The 23,061-nt window shown below is 52.9% G+C and overlaps 1 pseudogene; it reads left to right on the forward strand.

Annotated features, from left to right (window-relative positions):
* Positions 1-8,737: 8,737 nt before the first annotated feature.
* Positions 8,738-23,061, forward strand: part of LOC142465245 (uncharacterized) — a 53,736-nt pseudogene continuing 39,412 nt past the window's right edge.

The raw sequence follows: 23,061 nt of genomic DNA on the forward strand, positions 1-23,061 counted from the left end.
AGCAGGAAGGGAGCGGTGAGCGGGAAGCCGGACCAAGCGCACGCACCTCCGACCTGGTGAGAGACGTCTTCCAAAATGGCCGCCCCCGGATACGCGTCACAGCTGCGCCCCGGAAGGAGCGACGCCATCTTGGAGGTGGCAGGAGGCTAAATCCCACCGGCGCGGCCGGATGACGTCGCCGGAACAATTAAAGGCAGCGATAGCCCCATCAAGGCTTCCAGAGGGCGCCGGTCGACAGGCGCAGGCGCAAAATAGCCACCCAAACAGCCAGACGCGGGTTTTTTGAATCCGGAACTTTAAAAGGCACAGAAAGGATACGGGGGGAAATGCAGCTTAGCGAAGGCACGGCAGAAGCACTAAAAGAGTCAGGGGAAAGGCAGTGTTAGCAAGAGAGGTAGGAAAAAAGGATAAAAAGCAAGTAGTTGAGAGGGAACAGGTAGAAGTGGAGATATAGAAGGAGACAAATTTATAAGGTAGAGTAAGGATGTAGACAGGAATCTAAAAAGTGAAGGGGAGACAGCAAGTAGAAGGGAAGGGATAGAGGAGAGAATAAGGAAGAGAGCAAATAGAGAGCTAGAATGAAAGAAGAATAAAGCAGGAGAAGGGAGAGAACCAGAAAGCCTTAGAATGGTGTAAACTAGATAGTGGGAGTGGTGACTGGAAGTAGAGGGAAGGAGGATGTGAAGTAGGAAACGGTAGGTTAATGGGTAAAAGAGGAAGAAACGGGTTAGTAGGTTACAGATGACAGACTGAGCGGAAAAGGAGAAGGGCGGTAAGGAGCAAGGGGACACAAGGGCGTATTGATACTCTACAAAGAGGAAAAAAAGCCGGGACAGACTCAGGTTTTGCATATTAGTCGTTAGGTTTATTAATTCAAGTTCAGGAAGAGCGAGGCAGGAGAGGGTGTGAGAGTCCTGCTCCAAGTCTTTGCATGGGCCTCGCACCAGGTTTGAGGGAGGTAGATCTCCTGAGCCCTGGTGAAGTCCTGTGGGCCTGGTCGAGAGGGATGGGTGATCTTCATCCCACGTCTCCTCCGGACGGTCGGAGAGGAGTCCAGTTTTCCACAGGCAGTGATCTCGTCGAGGAGGCGACGTCGCCGACACGACGAGAATTCTTCTGTTATCTGTCTTGTTTAGTGTTTGTTGTGTCCCCCCAGGTGTCCCCTCTTGTGCGCCCCCCCTTGTGTATTCCTACAGATGGTGAAGTGAGGTATTGCAGTTCGAGGAAAAGAGGAGGTCGAGATGCTGGCCCGGAGGCGTCATTCGAAGCCAGACATCGGCAGCAAAGTCATCTCATATTCCTAAATGAGTAAGGAACTTAGGTTACTATCACACAACACTAAGGGATTGAACAGCCCAGCTAAGCGCAGAATAGCCTTCCGAGATTATAAGCGTAAAGGGGCAGAAATTCTGTTTCTACAAGAAACGCACTTCTCTCAAGCCAACTTCCCCAAATTTCTAGATAGGGACTACCCGACATACTTTTTGTCATCCGCGAGAGTAAAAAAAAAAAGGGGTGGCCATTCTAATCCACAGAGGAATTTCATTCGTACCCGATAAAACTTTCAAAGATAACGAAGGTAGATTTCTCATAGTCAGAGGTACAATCCAAGGGTTCCCAATTACTTTAGCAACAATATATGCCCCTAATGAGACAGCCCCAGGTTTTTTCTCTACCTTCTTCGAGAAGCTCAACAAAGTGGCCAGAGGTAACATCATTGTTGGTGGAGACCTAAATAGGGCACTACGGGAGGACCTTGACAGATGCTCATCCACTAACATTACACACAGACCCGACATACTAACAATTAAAAAAGGACTACGTGACTGCCAACTACTCGACATCTGGAGGGAACAACATCAGAGATTGAGAGAATATACCTTCTACTCCCACCCACATGACTCATACAGCAGGATAGATTACTTCCTTGTATCCAACAGAATGGTCCCCGGGGTCTCTCACACAGAGATCCATGATATTTCATGGTCAGACCATGCATCTATAGAGCTGCGGTGCACACTAATCCCACTAGACAGACCTAGAGCGAACTGGAAATTAAACGAAATCCTACTGAAAATCCCAGCCCTACAGAGGGAAATTGGGGAAAAAATCACACAATATTTTGAGGAGAATGAGGGGAGTGTGACAACACACTCCACACTGTGGGAGGCCCATAAGGCTACCCTCAGGGGGATCATTATGAATCTGGCCGCAAAACGAAAAAGAGAACGGGAGGGGAAAGTTTTGAAGTTAGAGGAACAGCTGGCGGAACTTTCCTCTCTCCACAAAAAAAATAAGAACGCCCACACGTTGACCCAAATTCTAGCTACTAAAACTAGTCTTAACCTCCTCCTCTCCGCCCAGGCTGAGAAGGAATTGACCTGGTCTAAACGGAAATTTTACGAAAAAGCTAACAAGCCTGACACACTACTTGCCAACAAGCTAAAAAACAAGCTTCCAAAATATCACATTCAGGCAATTCGAAAGCAAAATGGGGACCTTACCTCCATCCCAGCGAACATAGCAGGGGAATTTAAAAAATATTATGAAATATTATACGACGGAGATAAGGTACCCCATAATCCAAAAACAAAGGAGGATCTACGGACCTTCTTAAAAGAGGCACATTTACCCATTTTGAAGAGATGTGAAAGGGAGGCACTCCAGTCGGACTTCACGATGGAGGAACTCTCTGGGGTTATTAAAGCACTAAAACCGGCTAAAGCCCCAGGGCCAGATGGCTTTTCGAATTTATACTACAAGAAATATTTAAAAAAACTAGCCCCCCATATGTTAAAGCTATTCAATGAAATTTTAGCAGGGGCCTCATTCCCAGCACAAATGCTCCAAGCCTCAATATCGGTGATCCATAAACCCGGTAAGGACCCGGCAGACTGCAAGAGCTACCAGCCCATTTCACTGATTAACTCGGACCTTAAAATATATTCGAAACTTATAGCCAACAGGGTGGGTAGCGTCCTTCCCGGGTTGATACACACGGATCAAGTAGGATTTATCGGAGGTAGACAAGCGGCAGATAACACCAGGAGAATTATAGATTTGATTGATCTGGCCCAAAAAGAAAAAATACATTCCATGGTGTTAAGTCTGGACGCTGACAAAGCCTTCGATAGAATAGACTGGCCCTACCTTTCGGAAACATTGAGAGCATTTGGCTTTGAGGGACGCCTCCTGCAGGCCATCCTGGCGTTGTATAAAAATCCAACAGCAAGAGTGAGATATCAAGGCTTCCCCTCAGAACAGTTTGAAATCAAAAGCGGAACACGTCAAGGATGTCCGCTGTCGCCGTTACTGTTCGCCTTATGTATAGAGCCTCTGGCGGCACACATTAGACTTAACCCAGATATCTCTGGTATCCCAGTGGGAGACCAAATGCACAAAGCCGCGCTTTATGCGGACGATGTCATTCTCACAATAACCAAACCTCTCACATCTCTCCCAAATATATTCGACATATTGGGCAAATTTAACCAAATCTCGGGATTCAAGATCAATCAGTCTAAATCGGAAGCCCTCAATATTAATTTACCAAAAGAAGTCGAAAAACTGATTGACCTCAATTTTCAGTTTAAATGGCAACCCTCTGCGATCAAATATTTAGGGGTCTATCTCACACGGGATTATAAAACTTTGTATAAAGCAAATTTCCCCAAGATCATAAAGACACTGGGAGAGGATCTCCGAACCTGGATGAAGGGGAACATCTCTTGGATTGGGAGGATACATAGCGTGAAAATGAATCTCCTCCCGAAGATGCTATATCTCTTCCAGAGTCTCCCTATCCCATTGGTACAGGCGGACATCCTCTCCCTCCAGTCAAAAATGATGAAATTTATTTGGAATGGGAAAAACCCACGAATTACTAAAGGGATTTTAAAACGTCCCACGCTTCGTGGAGGGTTAGCGGTGCCTTGCTTGCAGGCCTACTACAAAGCGGCCCAATTAGGGCAGATTTTCCAATGGCACACAGACCCAAGCCTACGGAGATGGGTTGAGTTGGAAAAGATATGTTGTGCACCAATTGAAATCCGAAATTTAATCTGGCTACCCAGAGAAGGGGTACGCAAGATGCACATCCCGCTACAGACCATGGTCAATTCGTTAAAAGTCTGGGAGGCCACGAAGCTTAAATGTAACCTGACAACCAAAGCGTCAGTAATGACGCCAATATTGGGCAACCCCGATTTCGCTCCGGGCCTGAATAGCAAAAATTTCTTAATCTGGACTCAGAAGGGATTCTCCCGACTAAAAGATCTGGAGGGCAAAAGGACCATACAATCATTTGAGCAAATTAAATCCTCTAAGAATATCCCAAACAGCGAATTTTTTAGGTACCTCCAGCTCAGAGATTTCTACAACAAAACGCCAATAAGACCGGCACGAACAAATTTTGAGCAGCTGTGTTCTAGAGATACGGACACGAGGGGACTCACGTCTAGAATGTACAGGGAAGTGATCTGCCAGAAGTCGCCCAATGACAATAGACGGAGTTACATGAGACAGTGGGAATTTGACCTAGGAGAGACTTTAGAGGACGATGACTGGGACAGAATTATTCAGGCGGCGGCAAAAAGCTCAATCTGCGCCACATTAAAGGAGAACACATATAAAGTCCTAATGAGGTGGTACTACACTCCGACGCGCTTAGCGAAATTTGTAAAGGGCTACTCTCCTCTCTGCCCTAAACAGTGTGGGGAGGCAGCAGATCTCCGACATATGCTGTGGTCTTGCACGAAGGTGGCCCCTATTTGGGAACAAATCAGAGATTGGATTCAGCGGATTCTCGATTTGGAGATCCCCCTCGACCCGTGGCTGTTCCTGCTGGGCAGACGGATCGAGGGTCTGTCAAATGCGTCGCATAAATTGATCGCGCATTTTGCCACAGCCACGAGGTGTGAGATCGCAGCATTATGGAAACAGCAGGAGGTACCAATTATCCCTAAGATCAAAAATAGAATTTGGTATGTCTGCCGGATGGAACAATTAACGAGTTTAGTTAATGACACCGGCACAAATTTTCTAAAAGTCTGGGATCCATGGTTGACCCAGGTAGACATCCCAGGAGTGGATGCCGCCTCAATTCTGCATTAATTAAACTAGGTGCGTTCTCCTTTATGGGCAGACAAGACAACACGACTTAGAGACGCACAGCTAGCAGACCCTTCGGATGCCACAGAATTGGGAAAAAACAATGATCAGGAGGAATCCTCGGAAGGACCTGCCCCGACTCAATCTCTCAGCAAGGGCCGACAATACTGAAAAGGAGTTACGGTATCTACATCCCTACTCCGGAGCCCGGCTACCCACTATCTCCCCCCTCACCTCCCCTCCCCCACCCCTACCCTCTCACCCTGTTCCCTTGTCATGTTCGTCTGGTCCTGTCTGTAAACCGTTAAGTCTGTTCGTCTTCTAGGCGTTTCTTTATATGTTTGACAAATATGGAAATGTAATAATGGGCTGTGGTACATTGGTTGTATCTGTATTTTCCAATAAAAATTTGAAGTTTAAAAATATACTGTACCGACACACTTTATTCGAGCAAATACCCGGTATGTACCTGGCAGATACCTGGAATGCGCCACTCCTCACCTCTGACAAGCCCCGTTGCATTTGCCTTCCCAGCCTGGGTTCATGCCTGGCTGATGGGCGGCTGATCTGTTAAATGATAATGATTAGGATTTAATAGGCTGCAATGCTTCGCGTGTCTACCAGATGGCATAAATTCATGAATTGTAATGCAGTATATATATATACTGTGCAGTATTGCAGCCAGCGGGAATAAAATGCTTCAATCCCTGCTTGGAAAATAACTCAATGCACTCGGGCAGAAAACAGTCACAAACCTCAATACACCCGGGTATACCCGAATTCGTGGGACTAGCCAAGCTCGAATAAAGTGTGTCGCCAGTGTAATTGTAAGATAAGGAAAACATGTATTTTTAATAAAGTGTATTTTTGCTGCAGTTTTAAATGGACAGGCAGGATGAGTTTTTTTTTTTACTGTCATTAAAATGCACACAGGGAACAAATGTTGTAACACCTATGAGCTGGGTCACTTTCCTATGCAGACTTCAGAGACCCCACGCTGAGGCAGTGCCTGTGAGTCTAGAGAAGTGTCATAGAACAGAAATATCCGTTTCTGCCTTCTCTGTTTCAGCCCTCTCAACCCCCCCACCCCACCACCTTTCCTTGGCAGTTCTAACAGCGGATAAGAGCAGCAATGACCCTGGAAAGCAAAGAGTATTATCACATCGGAACCAAGGACATAACTCTGCGCCAGAACTCCATTATTGCTGGGGGTATCAATCAGACCCCAACGGACCAGAAAGAACTTTGCACTATTCACAGAAGGATTGGGCTGGCAATTTGCGCCCTTGCAAAAGGACTGCACTTTAAAGGACAATATTCTGGTGCTTTGCACCTTTCTGGACATTCTATCCCGTTTCTCTGTTCAGTAAGTGTATTCTGAGGTTGTCGTGTGTCTGTCTAGTAAGGAAATAAATGACAATTTATTTTGCTCAACTTGTGTGCTCAATCTAGTTCCCCAAAAATATAAAATTGTTCTACAGGTGTATTAGCTGTACGTCAGTGTTACAGTGTGTGTGTCAGTGTTACAGTGTGTGTCAGTGTTACAGTGTGTGTGTGTGTCAGTGTTACATTGTGTTAGTGTGTGTGTCAGTGTTACATTGTGTGTATGTCAGTGTTACATTGTGTGAATGTTAGTGTTACATTGTGTGGATTTGTGACAGTGTTACAGTGTGTGTTTGTCAGTGTGTGTATGTCAGTGTTACATTGTGTGTGTGTCAGTGTTAGTGTGTTTATGTCAGTCATACAGTGTGTGTGTGTGTGTGTGTGTGTGTGTGTCAGTGTTACAGTGTGTTTGTCAGTCATACAGTGTGTGTGTGTGTGTGTGTGTGTGTGTGTGTGTGTGTGTGTGTGTGTGTGTGTGTGTGTGTGTGTGTGTGTGCGTGTGTGTGTGTGTCAGTGTTACAGTGTGTGTGTGTGTGTGTGTGTGTGTGTCAGTGTTACAGTGTGTGTATGTCAGTGTTACATTGTGTGTGTGTGTGTGTCAGTGTTACTGTGTGTGTGTTTGTGTTACAGTGTGTTTGTCAGTCATACAGTGTGTGTATGTCAGTGTTACAGTGTGTGTGTGTGTGTGTGTGTGTGTGTGTGTGTGTGTGTGTGTGTGTGTGTGTGTGTGTGTGTGTGTGTGTGTGTCAGTGTTACAGTGTGGGTATGTCAGTGTTACATTGTGTGTATGTTAGTGTTACATTGTGTGAATGTTAGTGTTACATTGTGTGTGTGTTTGTGTCAGTGTTACAGTGTGTTTTGTCAGTGTGTGTATGTCAGTGTTACATTGTGTGTGTCAGTGTTACATTGTGTGTGTGTGTCAGTGTTACAGTGTGTGTGTGTCAGTGTTAGTGTGTTTATGTCAGTCATACAGTGTATGTGTGTATGTCAGTGTTACAGTGTGTGTGTGTGTGTGTGTGTGTGTGTGTGTGTGTGTGTGTGTGTGTGTGTGTGTGTGTGTGTGTGTCAGTGTTACAGTGTGTGTATGTCAGTGTTACATTGTGTGTATGTTAGTGTTACATTGTGTGAATGTTAGTGTTACATTGTGTGTGTGTGTTTGTGTCAGTGTTACAGTGTGTGTTTGTCAGTGTGTGTATGTCAGTGTTACATTGTGTGTGTCAGTGTTACATTGTGTGTGTGTGTGTGTGTGTCAGTGTTACATTGTGTGTGTGTCAGTGTTAGTGTGTTTATGTCAGTCATACAGTGTGTGTGTGTGTGTGTGTGTGTGTGTGTGTGTGTGTGTGTGTGTGTATGTCAGTGTTACAGTGTGTGTGTGTGTGTGTGTGTGTGTGTGTGTGTGTGTCAGTGTGTGTGTGTGTGTGTGTGTGTGTGTGTGTGTGTCAGTGTTACAGTGTGTGTGTGTGTCAGTGTTACAGTGTGTGTGTGTGTGTGTGTGTGTGTGTGTGTGTGTGTCAGTGTTACAGTGTGTGTGTGTGTCAGTGTTACAGTGTGTGTGTGTGTGTGTGTGTGTGTGTGTGTGTGTGTGTGTGTGTCAGTGTTACAGTGTGTGTGTGTGTCAGTGTTACAATGTGTGTATGTCAGTGTTACATTGTGTGTATGTTAGTGTTACATTGTGTGTGTGTTTGTGTCAGTGTTACAGTGCGTGTGTGTGTGTAAGTGTTACAGTGTGTGTGTGTGTGTGTGTGTGTGTGTGTGTGTGTGTGTGTGTGTGTGTGTGTGTGTGTGTGTGTGTGTGTGTGTGTCAGTGTTACAGTGTGTGTGTGTGTGTGTCAGTGTTACAGTGTGTGTGTGTGTGTGTGTGTGTGTGTGTGTGTGTGTGTGTGTGTGTGTGTGTGTGTGTGTGTGTGTGTGTGTGTGTGTGTGTCAGTGTTACAGCGTGTGTGTGTGTGTGTCAGTGTGTGTGTGTGTGTGTGTGTGTGTGTGTGTGTGTGTGTGTGTGTGTGTGTGTGTGTGTGTGTCAGTGTTACAGCGTGTGTGTGTGTGTGTCAGTGTGTGTATTAGGTGTGTGCATTTTTCTGTAATTACTTATCCTTTAAAATGAGTGATACAGCTGCAGAATGTGATTGGCTGCTGCTGGTCAAGTGACTGCTCACATCTTTGCAGGGCTTCTGGGAGCTGTAGTTTTGTTCTTCAAATCTTGAACAAAGCAAATGACATCTCGAATGATTCAGCCAATCAGTGCCAAGTTTTGGTAACTAATCCCACCCCTTCCCTGGCTGCAGCAGGTAATGGAGGCCACACAGTCACACACCTCCAGGCTCTCTCTGCTCTCCCTGCTCCCTCTGCTCCTTATCCCCGGCTCTCAATCACTGCTTCCACCCCCTCACCCTCCCTCCTCTCCCCCCACCCTCCGTGCTCTCACTCCTCTCCCCCCCACCCTCCCTGCTCTCACTCCTCTCCCCCCCACCCTCCCTGCTCTCACTCCTCTCCCCCCCACCCTCCCTGCTCTCACTCCTCTCCCCCCCACCCTCCCTGCTCTCACTCCTCTCCCCCCCACCCTCCCTGCTCTCACTCCTCTCCCCCCCACCCTCCCTGCTATCACTCCTCTCCCCCCCACCCTACCTGCTCTCACTCCTCTACCCCCCACCCTACCTGCTCTCACTCCTCTACCCCCCACCCTACCTGCTCTCACTCCTCTACCCCCCACCCTCCCTGCTCTCACTCGTCTCCCCCCACCCTCCCTGCTCTCACTCCTCTCCCCCCCACCCTCCCTGCTCTCACTCCTCTCCCCCCCACCCTCCCTGCTCTCACTCCTTTCCCCCCACCCTCCCTGCTCTCACTCCTCAAATGCTCTCACTCCTCTCCCCCCACCCTCCCTGCTCTCACTCCTCTCCCCCCCACCCTCCCTGCTCTCACTCCTCTCCCCCCCACCCTCCCTGCTCTCACTCCTCTCCCCCCACCCTCCCTGCTCTCACTCCTCTCCCCCCACCCTCCCTGCTCTCACTCCTCTCCCCCCCCACCCTCCCTGCTCTCACTCCTCTCCCCCCCCACCCTCCCTGCTCTCACTCCTCTCCCCCCCCACCCTCCCTGCTCTCACTCCTCTCCCCCCACCCTCCCTGCTCTCACTCCTCTCCCCCCCACCCTCCCTGCTCTCCCTCCTCTCCCCCCCACCCTCCCTGCTCTCCCTCCTCTCCCCCCCACCCTCCCTGCTCTCCCTCCTCTCCCCCCCACCCTCCCTGCTCTCCCTCCCTGCTCTCCCTCCTCTCCCCACCCCCATCCCTCCTCTCCCCACCCCCATCCCTCCTCTCCTCACCCCCATTCCTCCTCTCCCTCCTCTCCCCACCCCCATCCCTCCTCTCCCTCCTCCCACTCCTCTCCCCCCCACCCTCCCTGCTCTCACTCCTCTCCCCCCCACCCTCCCTGCTCTCACTCCTCTCCCCCCCACCCTCCCTGCTCTCACTCCTCTCCCCCCCACCCTCCCTGCTCTCACTCCTCTCCCCCCCACCCTCCCTGCTCTCACTCCTCTCCCCCCCCACCCTCCCTGCTCTCACTCCTCTCCCCCCCACCCTCCCTGCTCTCACTCCTCTCCCCCCCACCCTCCCTGCTCTCACTCCTCTCCCCCCACCCTCCCTGCTCTCACTCCTCTCCCCCCCACCCTCCCTGCTCTCACTCCTCTCCCCCCCACCCTCCCTGCTATCACTCCTCTCCCCCCCACCCTACCTGCTCTCACTCCTCTACCCCCCACCCTACCTGCTCTCACTCCTCTACCCCCCACCCTCCCTGCTCTCACTCCTCTCCCCCCCACCCTCCCTGCTCTCACTCCTCTCCCCCCCACCCTCCCTGCTCTCACTCCTCTCCCCCCCACCCTCCCTGCTCTCACTCCTTTCCCCCACCCTCCCTGCTCTCACCCCTCAAATGCTCTCACTCCTCTCCCCCACCCTCCCTGCTCTCACTCCTCTCCCCCCACCCTCCCTGCTCTCACTCCTCTCCCCCCACCCTCCCTGCTCTCACTCCTCTCCCCCCACCCTCCCTGCTCTCACTCCTCTCCCCCCCACCCTCCCTGCTCTCACTCCTCTCCCCCCCACCCTCCCTGCTCTCCCTCCTCTCCCCCCCACCCTCCCTGCTCTCCCTCCTCTCCCCCCCACCCTCCCTGCTCTCCCTCCTCTCCCCCCCACCCTCCCTGCTCTCCCTCCTCTCCCCCCCACCCTCCCTGCTCTCCCTCCTCTCCCCCCCACCCTCCCTGCTCTCCCTCCTCTCCCCCCCACCCTCCTGCTCTCCCTCCTCTCCCACCCCCATCCCTCCTCTCCCCACCCCCATCCCTCCTCTCCTCACCCCCATTCCTCCTCTCCCTCCTCTCCCCACCCCCATCCCTCCTCTCCCTCCTCCCCCCACCCCTATCCCTCCTCACCCTCCCTGCTCTCCCTCCATTCTCCCTGAGCTCCCTGCTCTCCCCCCCACCCTCCCTGCTCTCCCCCCCACCCTCCCTGCTCTCCCCCCCACCCTCCCTGCTCTCACTCCTCTCCCTCCATCCTCCCTGAGCTCCCTGCTCTCCCCCCACCCTCCCTGACTCCCCCCCACCCTCCCTCCCTGACTCCCCCCTCCCTCCCTCCCTGACTCCCCCCTGTCCCTGCCCCCCTCCCCTCTCCACTCCACCCCCTCTCCACTCCACCCCCTCTCCAACCCCTCCAACCCCCTCCACCCCCCCTCCACTCCCCTCCACCCCCCTCCACTCCCCTCCACCCCCCCTCCACTCCCCTCCACCCCCCTCCCTCCCCCCTCCACCCTCCTCCCTCCCCCCTCCACCCCCCTCCCTCCCCCTCCACCCCCCTCCCTCCCCCCTCCACCCCCCTCGCTCCTCTCCACCACCCCACCTCCCTCCTCTCCCCACCACCCCTTCTCCCCTCCCTCCTCTCCACCACTCCTCTTTCCCCACCCCTCCCTCCTCCCCCTTCTCTCCCCACCCCTCCCTCCTCACCCTTCTCTCCTCACCCCCCTCCCTCCTCCCCCGCTCTCCCCACCACCCTCCCTCCTCCCCCGCTCTCCCCACCCATCTCCCTCCTCTCCTTGCTCTCGCCACCCCCCTCCCTCTCCCCGGTCTTGCCAACCCTCTCCCTCCTCTCCCCACCCCCTCCCTCCTCTCCCCACCCCCTCCCTCCTCTCCCCGCTCTCCCCACTTTCCCAACCCCCTCCCTGCTCTCCCCACCTCCTCTCCCTCCTCTCCCCACCCCCATCCCTCCTCTCCCCACCCCCATCCCTCCTCTCCCTCCTCCCCCCACCCCTATCCCTCCTCTCCCTCCCCCACCCTCCCTGCTCTCCCCCCACCCTCCCTGCTCTCACTCCTCTCCCCCCACCCTCCCTGCTCTCCCTCCATCCTCCCTGAGCTCCCTGCTCTACCCCCACCCTCCCTGCTCTCACTCTTCTCCCCCCACCCTCCCTGCTCTTTCTCCATCCTCCCTGAGCTCCCTGCTCTACCCCCACCCTCCCTGCTCTCACTCTTCTCCCCCCACCCTCCCTGCTCTTTCTCCATCCTCCCTGAGCTCCCTGCTCTACCCCCACCCTCCCTGCTCTCTCTCCTCTCCCCCACCCCCTGGTCTCCCTCCTCTCCCCACACCCTACCTGCTCTCCCTCCATCCTCCCTGAGCTCCCTGCTCTACCCCCACCCTCCCTGCTCTCCCTCCATCCTCCCTGAGCTCCCTGCTCTACCCCCACCCTCCCTGCTCTCTCTCCTCTCCCCCCACCCTCCCTGCTCTCCCTCCATCCTCCTTGAGCTCCCTGCTCTCCCCCCACCCTCCCTGCTCTCCCTCCTCTCCCCCCTACCTTCCTTCTCTCCCTCCTCTCCCCCCTACCTTCCTTGCTCTCCCCCCACCCTCCCTGCTCTCCCTCCTCTCCCCCCACCCTCCCTGCTCTCCCTCCTCTCCCCCCACCCTCCCTGCTCTCCCTCCTCTCCCCCCTACCTTCCTTGCTCTTCCTCCACCCTCCCTGCTCTCCTTCCTCTCCCCCCACCTTCCCTGCTCCGCCCCTGCTCTCCTCCCTGCTCCCCCCCTTCCTGCTCCCCCCCTTCCTGCTGTCCCCTCCCTGCTGTCCCCCTCCCTCCCTGCTCCCCCCTCCCTCCCTGCTCTTCCCCTCCCTCCCTTCCCTCCCCACCCCCCTCCCTGCCCTCCTCACCCCCCTCCCTGCCCTCCTCACCCCTCCCTGTTCTCCCCTCCCCTCCCTGCTCTCCCCACAATCCTTTCTCGTCTCCCCACCCACCTTCCTCCTCTCCCCGCTCTCCCCACCCCCGTCCCTCCTCTCCCCATCCCCCTCCCTCCTCTCCCTGCTCTCGCTGCTCTCACCACCCCCCTCTCCTCTCCCCACCCTCTCCCTCCTCTCCCCACCCCCCTCCTCTCCCCGCCCCCTCCCTCCTCTCCCTGCCCCCGTCCCTCCTCTCCCTGCCCCTCTCCCCCCGCTCCCCTCCCTTTTCCTCCCGCTCCCATCCCTCTTCCCCCCACTCCCCTCCCTCCTCTCCCCGCTCCCCTCCCTCCTCTCCCTGCTCCCCTCCCTCCTCTCCCCGCTCCCCTCCCTCCTCTTCCCGCTTCCCTCCCTCCTCTCCCTGCTTCCCTCCCTCCTCTCCCCGCTTCCCTCCTCTCCCCGCCCACCTCCCTCCTCCCCCCGCCCCTCCCTCCTCTCCCCGCCCCCTCCAACCCCCCTTCCTCCCCTCTCCACCCCACCTCTACCCCCATCCCCCCATTCCCTTCCCCCTCCATCCCCTTCGCTCCTCTCCGCCACCCCACCTCCCTCCTCACCCCACCTCCCTCCTCTCCCACCCCCCCTCCCTCCTCTCCACCACCCCTCCTTTCCCCACCCCTCCTCTCCACCACCCCTCCTTTCCCCACCCCTCCCTCCTCTCCCTTCTATCCCCACCCCCCTCTCTCCTCCCCTGCTCTCCCCACCCCCCTCTCTCCTCCCCTGCTCTCCCCACCCCCCTTCTTCCTCTCCCCACTCTCCCCACCACCCTCCCTCCTCTCCCCGCTCTCCCCACCCCCCTCCCTTCTCTCCCCGCTCTCCCCACCCCTCTCCCCGCTCTCTCCACCCCCCTTCCTCCTCTCCCCGCTCTCCCCACCCCCCTTCCTCCTCTCCCCGCTCTCCCCACCCCCCTTCCTCCTCTCCCCACTCTCCCCACCCCCTCCCTCCTCTCCCCGCTCTCCCCACCCCCTCCCTCTCCCCACTCTCCCCACCCCCCTTCCTCCTCTCCCTGCTCTCCCCACCCCTCCCCGCTCTCCCCACCCCCTTTCCTCCTCTTCCCGCTCCTCCCCACCCCCCTCCCCGCTCTCCCCACCTCTCCCCGCTCTCCCCACCCCCTCCCCGCTCTCCCCACCCCCTCCCTCCTCTCCCCACCCCCTCCCTCCTCTCCCCACCCCCATCCCTCCTCTCCCACCCCCATCCCTCCTCTCCCCACCCCCATCCCTCCTCTCCCCCCACCCTCCCTGCTCTCCCCCCACCCTCCCTGCTCTCCCTACTCTTCCCCCCACCCTCCCTCCTCTCCACCACCCCTCCTTTCCCCTCCCTCCTCATCCCCCTCCCTCCTCTACCCACCCTCCTCTTCACACCCCCTCCCTCCTCTCCCCACCCTCCTCTTCTCACCCCCCTCCCTCCTCTCCCCACCCCTCCCTCCTCTCCCCACCCTCCTCTTCTCACCCCCCCTCCCTCCTCTCCCCACCCCCTCCCTCCTCTCCCCCCACCCCTCCTCTAATCCCCATCCTCCTCTCCCCACCATCCGTCACGTGATGCAACAGCCCTTGAAAAATCCAAGTTTGCCGCCTTCCAGTTTCCGCAACGGCGCTCCGTCGCTTTGTCGCCGTCGCGCGCACTATAAGCGCATGCGGCGGCAATGTATTTGTTTTCAGGCGACGTCGCCGGCACTATATACGCGCGGCCTAAGGCTGCGTCCATTGAAGGACAAGCCGTGCTGAGCCGTGCGGACGCTCCGCGCTGAGCCCCAGCAGCCTCAATGAGGATGTCTTTAGAGGGGGCTCACGCGCGCATTCGCAGGCGTGCTGACGAGGTGGATTTTTCAGCCGACAGCCAAGCTGTTTTTCAGCGCGCTGTCGGCTGAAAACATCCAATCAGCGCGAAGCAGCGTCAACGTCACGGTGCCGTGACGTGTTGGCACCGTGATGTTGACGTCAGTGCGTCGCGGCGATTGGCCCAGCGACGTCACTGCCCCGCCTCCCACCACCTCCCCCCGCCTCTCGATCGTGCCCGCTGGCTCACCTGCATGTGCATGAAATCGCACAGCTTCAGCAGGCGAGCCTCAGCGTCAGCGCGCCTCAGCGTCAGCGCGCCTCAGCACTGCTCCCCCCCCTCTATGGACGCAGCCTAAGGCTACGCTTATAGTGCCGGCGACACGACGGTCATGCTACGGTCGCTGGAAAATCAAATAGGGATAACTTCCAGCGACCGCTCCGTCACGCTTACTATAAGCGCACGTGATGGCAGCAATGCAATTGTTTTGCCGCGACGTCACGCCGCTGTTGCCGGCACTGTAAGCGCAGCCTAATAATACAATAAGTGCAGCAAAATCCTACAATAGGAAAGGAAATTCCTCCCCCGAAGAGCTTACACTTCCCCCCCTCACACACTTCTCCCTCACACACTTCTCCCCCTCCCTCACACACTTCCCCTCCCTCACACACTTCTCCCCCCTCACACACTTCTCCCCCCTCACACACTTCTCCCCCTCACACACTCCTCCCCCTCACACACTCCTCCCCCTCACACACTCCTTCTCCCCCTCACACACTCCTTTTCCCCCTCACACACTCCTTCTCCCCCTTACACACTCCTTCTCCCCCTCACACACTCCTTCTCCCCCTCACACACTTCTCCCCCTCTCACACTTCTCCCCCTCACACACTTCTCCCCCTCACATACTCCTTCTCCCCCTCACACACTCCTTCTCCCCCTCACACTCCTTCTCCCCCTCACACACTCCTCCCCCTCACACACTCCTTCTCCCCCTCACACACTCCTTCTCCCCCTCACACACTCCTTCTCCCCCTCACACACTCCTCCCCCTTACACACTCCTTCTCCCCCTCACACACTCCTTCTCCCCCTCACACACTCCTCCCCCTTACACACTCCTTCTCCCCCTCACACACTCCTCCCCCTCACACACTCCTTCTCCCCCTCTCACACTTCTCCCCCTCTCACACTCCTTCTCCCCCTCACACACTCCTCCCCCTCTCAAGCTTCTCCCCCTCACACACTTCTCCCCCTCTCACACTTCTCCCCCTCTCACACTCCTTCTCCCCCTCACACACTCCTCCCCCTCTCAAGCTTCTCCCCCTCACACACTTCTCCCCCTCTCACACTTCTCCCCCTCTCACACTCCTTCTCCCCCTCACACACTCCTTCTCCCCCTCACACACTCCTTCTCCCCCTCACACACTCCTTCTCCCCCTCACACACTCCTTCTCCCCCTCACACACTTCTTCTCCCCCTCACACACTTCTTCTCCCCCTCACACACTTCTTCTCCCCCTCTCACACTTCTTCTCCCCCTCACACACTTCTTCTCCCCCTCACACACTCCTTCTCCCCCTCACATACTTCTTTTCCCCCTCACACACTCCTTCTCCCCGTCACACACTCCTCCCCCTCTCAAGCTTCTCCCCCTCACACACTTCTCCCCCTCTCACACTTCTCCCCCTCTCACACTTCTTCTCCCCCTCTCACACTTCTTCTCCCCCTCGCACTTCTTCTCCCCCTCACGCACTTCTTCTCCCCCTCACTTCTCCCCCTCACGCACTTCTTCTCCCCCTCACAGACTTCTTCTCCCCTTCTGACACACTTCTTTCACCCCTCCTGCTTCTTCCCCCCCTCCGCTTCTTCCCCCCCTCCCGCTTCTCCCCCCCTGTAGGAGGACATGTGCAGAGGTACGCAATGGAGACTGTTGTAAGGTGAAATTAAAACAAGGCTTTATTGTGCCTGTCGCTTTAAACACAGCAAAAAATCAACATAAGCGAAATAGTGAGCCAAACAAAACTTGCTCCACTTTGGCATATATGTATCCTTATATTCCAGCCCCTTTTAACTGAGTGGCTTCCCAAGCTATTCATCAGCCCAAGTCATATAGATATATATATATATAGACAACAGTCATTGGAAAATAAAGTCTTATCTGTTTGCTGGGTTGCTGCCTTTTCTCTGGATAATCAGCATCCAGGTTTAGAAGTCTTGTTTGTCAACTCCAGAGATCTGTGTTCTCTCGGTCAGTCTCACCTGGGAGACTCAGGAACCTCTGCTCTGTTTCCTTGTTCAGTTCACATGTGAGCTAAGGAGTCTCTCTTCCTGTCTCAGAGGCAGGTTTTTTCTACCACCTGTAATCAGCCAGGTGGTGTTAGTTAATTGCCTACCAGCAGTTAACCACCACACTGCTGGATTAAAGGCACATTTGTGAACAGGGATAAGTCCCCTGTTACATACCTCCCCTGTTTGTGGGAAGCTCGGGCTTACCACGGCCAGAGCCCATCCTTCCACTCTCATTCGAGATCTTTCTGTGACTTGAATGAGAATGGATGGAGGAAGAGAACCCTCTGTCCCGCTGGGATTGGAGCTCTTTCTCCAGTTTATTTTTGTCTCCTCCCGAAGGTGCTTGAGATCAGCACTCAGTCGCTCGAGGAGGACTTTTTCCAAGTAAAGTCTTTTTACCAAGTGCATGGTCATGAGATTTCCGTTGCGTCGGGCACTCCTCTTTTTTTTAATCTTAAATTTTCTCTTTTTTCAGTCTCTGTACTATTCAGGACCTCCTTGCAGTCCACCTTCCATTTTTGCACATTTGCATGGAGGCAGGCTGTCTCCTGGCGTGAGACTTCCATCTCCAGGTTGAGGGTCTGAAGCTCCTTCTGAGAGACTTGGACATTTAAATTAAGATGTAGGATAGTTTTCTTTGAACAGTCCAGCTCATCTGCGAGATTGTGAAGTTCCTTTCTGGAGACTTCCAGTTTTGTGTGGCCGCTGTTGATCTCATGCTTTGAGGCATCCAGTGCTGCACGAAGATTGTGAACATCTTGCCGAAAGACTGTAATCTCCTTCAGTGCCTCCTCATAATTCCGCTTCAGTTTAGCCATCATTTTATCAGATTGGCCAAGCTTTTCCGCCATGGTGGCATTATTAGTGTTTGCAGCATTTAGCTCGGACTTGAGATCGTCCAATTCTGTTCCAGTTTCAGAGTACATTGCGAGCACCGTCTTCTGTAACTCAGCATTATCTTCCCTCTCAAGCTTCAATTGTTCCCGGAGCAGATCACAGTGACGCCTGGCAATTTCCAGGGCATCTTCAGGGCTGGTCAAGGGATCGTCACTCACTGGTTTCGGCTCCGCTTCCCTGGGATGGTTGGTTGAGGGTTCCTCACTGTTGGCACCAGACAGACACTTCTTTGGGTTACCCGACTTCTGCCTTGGGCCCTCTGGATATTCGGTCATCTGCATGACGCATCCTCCATTTTCCCTAGGATGCAGGACCTCTCGGTCCCCCTTGAACGTGTCTGTTTTTTCCAGGGTACGTGAAGAACCGCTTTTCTTTTTCTTTTTTCGCCTTTTTGTTTTGGACGACGCCGTCCCCTCAGGAATACTGGGGTCTCCGTCTTCATTTGAAATGTTAGCAGCTTCACTGGATCCACCATGCTTTTCTTGCAACTGTATTAGCTGATGGAAATATTCGGTGATCCGCTGCTCCCGCTCTTTCTCCTGCCAATCATATTCGTCATCATAGGGAGCGATCTTTTCGGTTCGTACCGAGTTCAGGCACCCCCACCATTCTTGGGGTGTTTTGTGGGTGTGACTCGGTTTGGGTTCCCCGTAAGAGATGTCTCCCTCTGCATCGGACTGGAAGGGCCACTCTTCCGTGGGGTAGGGTTCATTCCAGGAACGCTGCATCTTGTCCTCCATTTTGGGGCTATCAGGTGTATTTTTCTTCCTGACCTCTGGAGGCGCTATTGCCAGTGTATTTGCTAGAACCCCAAATGGTTGTAGTCCTATAGGTGGGCATATTTTGCTTGTAGAGGTCATAGCTCTCACATGCCTCTCTGTAGACTTTTTCTTCCCTTGGGTAAGTTTTACAACATTAGCATTACTGTGCATGCATTCACTCTCATCGTCTGAATAAGGCCTGAAGGGACACTGCTCCATGTGGTGGGGTTCTTTACACCAGGAACACATTTTCTTCCCTATTTTTACAGTGTCTGTATTTGACTTCAGCTGGGTGGCCATTTTAAATTCCCAGGGTTCTATTTCTTTAAATACAATGCTTGCTAGCTGCCCATTTTCTGGCTTCAGCAAAGGTATTTGCTTTACACCATTTACTTGCTATGGCAATCCCTCCGCTTCAACAACAGAATTTGGTTTTCTGCTTGAGTTCAGTAATTTTCAGTCTCATCTTTGGGTATTATGGCATTCACTCTTCACACTTTGGGTGCCTGTTTTACTCCCAAGATACATAGGCAGACTTTGCTTGCAGAAAAAAAAAACATTCTTTGCAATGGAATATTTCTTTCACTCCCGGCAGGGTGACTTAACACTCAGCAATTGGCTTTGGGATAACTTTTACACAGTTCAGCAATCCCTTTTCCCCCGGTAGGGCAATTTTACACGCAGCATTTGTTTGCTGAAAATTCCCCTGCTTCAGCACAGTCTTGCATCAATCTTCACACTTTTCTGCATATACTCCATTCACAGCTGGTAGTCCTATGAGGTGTGGCAGTCTTTACTTCCAGAATCAGTACCGCTCGTGGGTCACTGTCTGTATTCAATGCTTCAGCGCAATTTTTTTTTTTTTTTAACGAAAACAATAAAGCCTTGCTCCTCTGGAGCGCTAACTCACTTCTTGAACCCTGACTACTGCTGGAAGGCAAAGACCCTTCATCAACAAGCATACTGTATTACACATCAATGTGATAGGCAAGTAAGGTTTACCTGCTTCAGCAGTCTCTCTCCTCTTGGGATTGGGGAAACGAGTCCATCTGTGGTGTTGTTGCTTTCTTCAGTGCAGTGTAGATTTCCTGACTGGATGTGTATCCCTTTAATTCTGGTCTCTGTATGGAGACGTGGGTTCAAATCCCACTTCTAACACCATTTGTAGGAGGACATGTGCAGAGGTACACAATGGAGACTGTTGTAAGGTGAAATTAAAACAAGGCTTTATTGTGCCTGTCGCTTTAAATACAGCAAAAAATCAACATAAGCGAAATAGTGAGCCAAACAAAACCTGCTCCACTTTGGCATATATGTATCCTTATATTCCAGCCCCTTTTAACTGGGTGGCTACCCAAGCTATTCATCAGCCCAAGTCATATAGATATATATATATATAGACAACAGTCATTGGAAAATAAAGTCTTATCTGTTTGCTGGGTTGCTGCCTTTTCTCCGGATAATCAGCATTCAGGTTTAGAAGTCTTGTTTGTCAGCTCCAAAGATCTGTGTTCTCTCGGTCAGTCTCACCTGGGAGACTCAGGAACCTCTGCTCTGTTTCCTTGTTCAGCTCACATGTGAGCTAAGGAGTCTCTCTTCCTGTCTCAGAGGCAGGTTTTTTCTACCACCTGTAATCAGCCAGGTGGTTTTAGTTAATTGCCTACCAGCAGTTAACCACCACACTGGATTAAAGGCACATTTGTGAACAGGGATAAGTCCCCTGTTACAACCCCCACTCCTGCTTCTTCCCCCCCTCCCGCTTCTTCCCCCCCCTCCCGCTTCTTCCCCCCCCCTCCCGCTTCTTCCCCCCCTCCCGCTTCTTCCCCCTCCCGCTTCTTCTCCCCTCCCGCTTCTTCCCCCCCCTCCCACTTATTCCCTCCCTCCCGCTTATTCCCCCCCATTTCTTCCTCCCCTCCCATTTCTTCTCCCTCCTCCCACTTCTTCTCCCCCTCTCACACTTCTTCTCCCCATCTCACACTTCTCCCCCCTCCCACTTCTTCTCCCCCTCTCACACTTCTCCCCCTCTCACACTTCTCCCCCTCTCACACTTCTTCTCCGCCTCTCACACTTCTTCCCCTTCTCACACTTCTTCTGCCCCCTCTCACACTTCTTCCCCCCCACACACTTCTCCACCCCCCTCACACACTTCTCCACCCTGTCTGACTCCAACTGACCTGTCTGTGACCTTTATCAAACCAGCTCCTCTGGGTCTTCCTGCTCATAGGCTGGTACTCCAATCTCCATTCCTCCTTGTCGCAGCAGCTCTGCCCCCTCGTGCTCTGCCAGGGATTATTGCAACACTCTCTCCTTAGTCCTTCTTCCTGAGTAACCATTATTAGCCTGAGGGTATGTCTATCATTGAGTGACTCAGTAGCACATCGCAGAGAGGAGCCATCCAGGGGGCAGCTGCATACATAGGTGCTTCCCGTGCAAGGCGGATACAGACAGAAAGTACAGTCTCTCATGTCCCTCCCACTGCAGGGTGACAGACAGGAGGGACACTCATTACATGTTATCTTTTCTATCACTGCAGGGTCACAATTACATCCCTCTCTCTCCCCTTGTGTAGGTGGATATTACTGTGACGGAAGTACAATATATATCAGTAACTGCAGAGGTCACTAAGCGGTGAAACACTTCCACAGGAACCAGAGCCCATTCTTGGTGCATCTGACTAACTCACTGATGATGAACATGGACAAGAAGCAGATGACTGAGAGGATCTTGTATCACTCCCTGGAGATTATCTACCTGCTGACTGGAGAGGTGAGGGCTGCTGGAGAAAGTGATAATGACACCACTCTTATCTCCCTCACTACAGCAGGGACCGGCAGAGTGTTATATGGGAGGTATTTGAGAAGCAATATCCAGGGACACATGTAATTACAGAAAGCAAGAACCCAAGGGCAGGCAATATGTTTGGTCATAAGGAGAGCTCAGGACCACATAAGGACACGATTGGGCAGCAGGAGAGCAGAGTCAGAGAGGGCCAGAGGAGGATGTAGTTTGGCAAAGGGGAGTGACCCAGTGATTGCATGTACTTGGATCCAGGAAGAGACCTGTTTGTGCAGAGGGAGATCCTGGGTCCCCTACAATATAAAATTGACGTGCTACTTTGTAAATGGTTGCTATAGAAAGAAAAATGCATGTTACATTATAACGTATTAAAAATGCATTTAAAAATTGTTGTTTTTTAATAAATAAAAAAAATGCTACAAGTATTTTCTCATCGTACAGAACTGATTTATTAAAAATAACACATGCAGGATATTGCTTGAACTGCAGCTTTAAGTTATGTCTATCAGCCACTAAAAATAATAATACATGCGAGTGTGCAAGAAAATGTCGGAAATCTGATTTAGAGACTCTGAGAAAAACAATTACAGGGCCATTAGTCATATTAATACAAGGTGTCTTTATTACTAAACATACTTTTATAACTAGACAACCACTTGTGGCCCCACGGTAACCCAATTTTCCCTATTGAGGGGAACGGTACATAGAGGATACAAATCACTGATTATAGACATGTATGTGCATTGCTCCACCTGCTGGTAAGTGCACAACTCCATCACCTGGGTCACTTATTCACATGGCGCTATGTGGCATAGTGCTTTATTTCATTAACCCTTACAGGTTCACATGAGCCTCACAGCCCTAAACCCAGACCTTTTTTTTGACTGAGTATATAGCAATCAGACCTACAGGGGTTCTTCACATGCTGACTTCATCTCAACAGGGTTGTATGGGGGTTTTGGTCACATAAATGACCATATAATCAGGACGTTTGCAGCAATCAGGACCTTCTACCAGTCCTGTCTTGCGCTGCACTTATCACAATCTTCTGTTTCCCAGGACACGGTAGCTGCTATTCATACACTAAGTACCTTGACCTCTGTTTACCCTGATGTACATCGTGTGGATTAGGACGGTCCATAAACTAGCCCTGTTTACCAATAGCACCATCCATTATCCAGACCTCTCACCTTCCCCCCCCCATCCCCCCCCCCCATCCCCCCTCCCCCCCCCCCATCCCCTCATTTACACTGCGGGTCCCCTTTCTGCCTCTAGGGACCAGTTATATGAGCCTAGACCAGTTCTTTAGGAATTAACTCTCTAGTACCCAGACTCCATCTCTGCACTCATTCATTTATATCACCCACGTGAGAGATTATCACTCCCACTGCAGCTGGGTTCCTTTGTGACTCCTTTTATTTATTTTGTTTTTTTTTGTGTTGTCTTTGCTTGTCTGATTCTTATTTTTATGTTACATACTATTAAAGGCTAAGTTTAAGTTATTACTCGCACCACCTCCTGATCTGAGTGCTGTTATACAGTATAGGAGCTCTTTTCTTGCCTTGGCGAGGTTCTGTTTTTACTAATTTCCGCTCCTCCGAGCATATCAACTTTACATTTGACCAGGGGAGCGCAATCTTTCTCCCCTGCGTAAAGCCCCCCCCCCCCCTCCTCTCCTTGGCTCCGGCGTTCTGACACCACAACGTCATGTGCCATGGCAACGCGGCATCACGTGAACCCGCTGCGATATTTGACGCCATGGTGGAGCGACACCAGAAGCCACCTACGCCAAGGTAAGGGACCTTACTGAGTCCTTCGCCGCTC

Source organism: Ascaphus truei, chromosome 13 (genome assembly GCF_040206685.1).
Source record: "Ascaphus truei isolate aAscTru1 chromosome 13, aAscTru1.hap1, whole genome shotgun sequence".
NCBI classification, from domain to species: domain Eukaryota; kingdom Metazoa; phylum Chordata; class Amphibia; order Anura; family Ascaphidae; genus Ascaphus; species Ascaphus truei.